The following is a 6192-nucleotide window of genomic DNA, read 5'->3' on the forward strand; positions in this document are numbered from 1 at the left end:
CTTCACCTACTCATGATACTCTTTCCTCTGACTCTATCGAAGTTCCTTTGTGATAGAGGAAGCAAGGGATGAAGGTTATGGGCTGGTGGGCAAATGAAACAGGGAAAAAACTTGTAACTTTATTCTCTTAACAAATATTTATTGAGTATTCATCCTGTGCTAGCTGCTAGGACTTCAGTGGTCAATGAGGTAGTCATCAACTGAGCTTTAAAGAACCTACTCTTGTACGTGCTTGGGTTCTACTTAATACTGCATACAAGTAACATCTACTGAGCCCTTACTATATACCAGGCACTGTGCAAAAACCTTCATCTTACCAAATCCCCACCGCAGCCTTATAAGGAGGTAAGTTTATCAGTTCTGTTTTGTAAATTGAAAGTCAAGAGGTTGGAACTCATAAAGTCTGTAAGAGGTGAAGCTAGGATTTTATCCAATGTCTAACTCCTGCCCCAGGCCCCTTAACTTCTGTGCTGCATTCCACTGGTTTGGAATCACAGATCCTTGCACATTATCACCCTTAAATGTTTACAGAATTGAACTGTTTGTTCAGGAAAGTGCTTCAGGATTAGCCTTGCGAGTGAGAAGAAAGGGGTGACATAGGTGATGATAATATGATGGATTACACACGTCCTGGAATTCTACTTTTGGAATTTACCCTGGGAGATGACTAATCACTTTCTTTTACAGTTCTCTTTCCAAAACTAAATAACTCTAGAATAGGGATGAAGGGTCACATTCAGGCCTAATATCTTCATGAGAATTGGTTTTATTAGTCTTTTTTCCCCTCTGGACATCATGAGCATCCCAGAAGGGGATTTTGGAGTGTTCAGAATGCTATGAGGGCCAATAAGTCTCCCTTTACCATTTGGAGCCTAGGGCTGGTCCTGGGCTGTTAGACCTGTTTTACTTGAAACCAACTAGCCTCCTGTGGGACATTATCTTTGCCTAAGCATCTATCTCAGACCATGGCATATCCTCTGGCCATTACTCAGCATTTCTGAGAAACCCTCCAACCATCTGAATGTGCAGTGATCTCCCTGTTTGGCTGAGTTGCCAATCAAAACAACCTCCTCCTCTCTGGGCCAATATGTTTTTTCCCAGCATGCAGTCAGTGCTTGCTTGCTGGTGTCCTGCAGATTCGAAAGATTGCAAATTATAGTCAATCAAGCTATCCTGAAGATTATGATAGGGAACCTGCTTTCTCCCCATGTTGGAAATTCTCTGTTGTCAAGGGAAAGGCACACCTCAGTAAAGCAAAGACCTGGGCAATTATTTTGAAAGACACAGTCATTTTATTGTCCAGGTCTGCAAAAAATAAGCACGGTCCCTTCTGGGACAGTACCCTTGTAATTCAGCTATTGTCTGAACTCCAAAGCCCTAAAGTTTTGTTTGGTTTGGGGCTCAGCAGTGACATAGTTGTTGTCAATCCCTAGTCAGACATAGCCTGCAAGCCTGTCTGGCTTGCAGGACAAAGCCCATCTTCACTGGGAAGCATGAGATAGTTCTAACATTGTTTCAGCCAGTGAAGCCCAGTAGGAGAAGGAAAATGTTAATTTCAGACCTACAAATTGCTTTCTTTGCTGAGCAGACCCAAGGGTAGAAAAGAAGGGGAACCTTAGCAACAGTTATAATTTGTTTCAAGTCTGAGAACCCTCTGCCTCTTTTTTTCCCCCATAAAGAAGCAGGTGGCAGAAAGAATCAGATGAAGTCCAGGTGATAAAGGATTAAGAATGCTCCAAGGAAATAAAGTCTAAATCTGACCGTCTTTCAAGCACTCTATCAAAACTTTTAAAAATCTTATCCACTGATTCTCCCTTTTGAAGATTACCATAATAACACATTCTTACATGGTGCTTACTCTGTGTTGGGCACTAATCTTCTTAAAAATTAATGTATATTAAGTCCTTAAATTCTCAAAGCAACTCTATGAGATAGAGAGCATTTTTATTTCCATTTTACAAAAGAGACAATCAAGGCACAGAGAGGATCAGTAATGCCCCCAAGTGTTCATAATGACTGGTAGAGTCCAAAGCTGAAGGGCTCCAGTCTAGCTCCAGGGCTTAAGAAACTCCAAACACTTTCCCCAGAACAAAAGGGAGAATGTAAAGACAGATAAAACATCATCAGTCATTTCTTTCCTTTGATGCAGTTGACCATGCTTTATATTTGAATGACAAGAACTAATCCACGATGCTCAATCAGCACTAATGCTCTCTGTTTCTGGAATTCCTCTATGCCTTTGTTTTTACCACTTCCTCCCTGACCTGGCTGGCTACTCCATGTGCCAGCTGGTATCTGTGGACTGGTTATGTTAGAAATGGTGCTGGAGAATGTGTCCGCTCAGAAAAGTCACCTTAGAGTGGAGCCCACAGTCAGCGTTTCTGGGCAAATTAGACCAAGTTGCTTTCTTTTCAGATGTATTATAGGAGGCCACCAATGGATTCTGGTTAGACAGTATGTCATTTTCCAGAACTCAGCACATGATTGCCAAATTTCTATTCGAGGGTGACATTTTATGAAACACCAAATGTTCTTTGGTATCTGACTAAAGTTAAGTATCAAAACAGCCATGAATCCATACGCATAGAACAATAATTCCCCCAGGAAAGTTTTCTGTCTCTCAGATCACTGACTACTAACTGAGTTGACCATTTCAACTAGATGGAAGTGTTGCAAAGTAAAGATAACTAGCTACTGTGGAAAGAGATGCTAGCTAGCTAAGCTCATTTGGGTTGCAAAATACATCTTTGTTATTAATTTGTCTAATTTTGTGTCTCTAAAATCCATTTTAAGTGACCAAAAAAAACCAAAACAAAACAGTTTTTCACTTTATGACTCTATTTTTCCTTCTATTTTAATAGTCTCTATTTTATATCCATTATTCAACATTTCACATCGCAAGTTCATGGTGATTGTTTCCTATGCTAAGATCTTCAACTCAAAGAGTTTAGAAAAACATTAGGGCCACCTGGGCCAATTATCTTGTTTTGTATATGAAGAGGCTGAGACTGAGCTGGATTAAGGACTTCTCAAAGTTGTACAGTGAGACAGACAGTGAAAGATGATGCTTCACAATGACATCCGGTTAGAGCTCAGCTTCCTCTGACCAAAACTGTTGCCCAGGCAGAGACAGAGGGCAGGAGCTGTTCAACACTGGCTGTATCCGTTCTCCACTCCCTGTGCTAGGTTGCTTTGTTATGAACACCAGGTGCCATATTAGTGGCTCTAGAATTAGAAGGGTGAGATGAGTGGGGCGCAATGTATGAGTCTGTTTATTGTAGAGGGCCTGTGTCCAGATGCCGTCTGCCTCCTTGTGGTTTTCAGTCTTTAGCTTCTGGTCATTTAGGCTTGGGGATACCTGCATGGATCCTTCTTCAAGAACAGGAGATCATTTTGGGGCTTACAATTATAAGACCTACACAGACTTAGTCACAGACAAAAACAGAGTTTTACTTTTTTCTTGATCAGTTTTGTAGGAATAGCTTGTTTTCACTCAAAAGTGGTTTAGGAGTCTAAATGGCATCTATAATGATATATGTTCTGTAAATTATCTTGTCCTATATAGAATATAGCCACAATGTATATATATGTGTATCTATTTATTTATGCATATTTGTGTTTCTAAATCTACTCACTCTGCCTATCTGAAAGCCTGTGTGGGATGCTGTAGGTTCCGAGGTTATACATATTTAGTCTGAAGTTAAAAGTATCCCCTGACTCTTCTCTATGATCCTCAGACATGGTTTCCCAAGTGAAAATGGCTTAAAAAATAAAAAATAAAAGCCTGGCAAAATAATCCCATCCTGCTTAGTGGGAATTTCATAATACTTTGGAAAATATTTCTGCGATACTCCAGGGCTTCCAGATGGGAATCTACAGAAGATCCTATGAAATGTGTGATGGATTTAAGGACTCTTGACTCCCGTTTTATCCTGATGCTTCTATTACTTTGCTAGCATCCCACGTCATGTGACTGGCCATATTGAATTGTTTGGAAGCACAAGTGGCTCATCTGACAGAATAATCTCCCAATTGACTTGGGGGATTTTAAAATACACATTCACCAGGCTCTGGCTCTGCCCATCATTGTGAAATAGGCAATATTTGCCATTGGTTCCTGATGCTGGCTCTGTGTTCCTCTCACAGTCTGCCTCCCTCTCCCGGTGGGGATCTAGAGTACCCCAAAACTGCTCTTAACTGGAGCCACAAATCTGATCTCCCTCTTAGGATTTTGTGCTAGACCAGCGCTCTCTAATTCTGTTTTTTCTTCCCACTCTCCTGTCAAATTCTGTCCACATGCCCTGAGTCATCATATAAGAAATAAATAACTCCTTCTGATACACTATTGTTCACTAGGTCGCCCCTCCCTGGGATACTTGCATTTAGAGGAAAATCCCTGGAGGTAGACAGCCTACACCCTTGGGACTTAATTTTTAGTGGTGGCACTTTGTACACTAGGAACTTTAAACACTGAGATATAATTCTGGCGGGCAATTGGAGCAGAGGTGGATATACCTCTCTAGACTCGTTCAAACACTCAAAGTGTTAAAACACATGGAAAACAGGACGGCATGGTGTTTCTCCCAGAAATAAAAAGGTGCATAGAGGACAATGTGAAAGCTGTGTCTTCTCTCTCAAGGACAAATGGATTGGAAATTAGGATTTGTTCTCAGGTAAGACACAAAATCAGAGGTAAATCCATGGGACTATGGAGGATCACCCTTATAACTGTATGTGAGAAATATTCATGGAGAATATAAGATAAGGACTACATCTACTACTGGTATAAATGAAAAGGAGGAGAGTGAATATTTGGCGAATAATTTAAAAATTCTCAGTTTTATGAGTCAGTGGACTCACTGGAACATTGCTAAGAATGAATCACAAAGAGTTAATAAAATATTTTCAGTTGGATTCAGAATGCATTATACTTTCTTTAGCAATATGTTTACCCTCCAGGATACGTTAAGTAAAGGTGGGCTATGAAGGGTTGGGGGTCGGGGGCATCTAACCTGGTAGCAAACATTTGTTTTAAATAAGCTACACGGCAGACAACCCACAAATCTATATGTGAGAAAACTACTATACAACTTTGTTTAACATTGTTCTATTAAGTTGAAATATGTTTTTAAATAATCTGAAAGCAAAAAGGCCTGGCCCTGGTAGAATCAAAGTGCTAAGACAGCTTTAATAAAAATAGCTAGGGCCTACACATCGTATCAGTAAAGGAAAAGAGAAAACGGATAAATGTTTTCGTAATTATAAATATAATTTGAGTCCCTATCATATTTGTCTTTTTAGCCAACCAGGGAAGAAAACCGTTATTAAAAGTTATGACTTAGGGCTATTTAGAGTCACTAAGGAATCAAGATGCCTCAGCCTTTTAGCTCAGGTAGAAAAAAAAATTCCTGTGTCTAGGAAAGAAGTCAGGGTGAAGTTTGTTCGTAGGTCTTACAGTTCGAACTAGAGTTACATTGAATTAAATGGCGTTTGTGACAGCTGAATTTAGTAATAAACAGTAGTCCATATGTAGGTTTAGAGATTTGTGTTTTTATAATTTCTGTTCCAGGTTATTTAACTCCTTTTTGCAACTAGAGGTTAATTCCCTTAACTTGATATTTAATACGAAGTTAAACTTTTGTTTTATTTTGTTTTGTTGTTGCTGCTGTTGTTTGTTTTTTGAGATAGTCTCACTCTGTCACCCAGGCTGGAGTGCAGTGGTGCGATCTTGGCTCACTGCAACCTCCTCCTCTTCGGTTCAAGCGCTTTTCCTTTCTCAACCTCCTGAGTAGCTGGGTTTACAGGCGCCTGCCGCCACACCTGGCTAAATTTTTGTATTTTTAGTAGAGATGAGGTTTCACCATGTTGGTCAGGCTGGTCTCAAACTCCTAACCTCAGGTGATCCACCTGCCTCGGTCTCCCAAAGTGCTCTTGTTGCCTAGGCTGGAGTGCAAAGGTGCAATCTCAGCTCACTGCAACCTCTGTCTCCCAGATTCAAGGAATTCTCCTGCCTCAGCCTCCTGAGTAGCTGGGATTAAAGGCTCCTGCCATCACGCACAGCTAGTTTTTGTATTTTTGGTAGAGATGGGGTTTCATCATGTTGGCCAGGCTGGTCTCAAACTCCTGACCTCAGGTGATGACCGGCCTCAGCCTTCCAAAATGCTGGGATTACAGACGTGAGCCACTGCGCCT

The sequence above is a fragment of the Macaca fascicularis genome, chromosome 2 (assembly GCF_037993035.2).
Source record: "Macaca fascicularis isolate 582-1 chromosome 2, T2T-MFA8v1.1".
NCBI classification, from domain to species: Eukaryota; Metazoa; Chordata; class Mammalia; order Primates; family Cercopithecidae; genus Macaca; species Macaca fascicularis.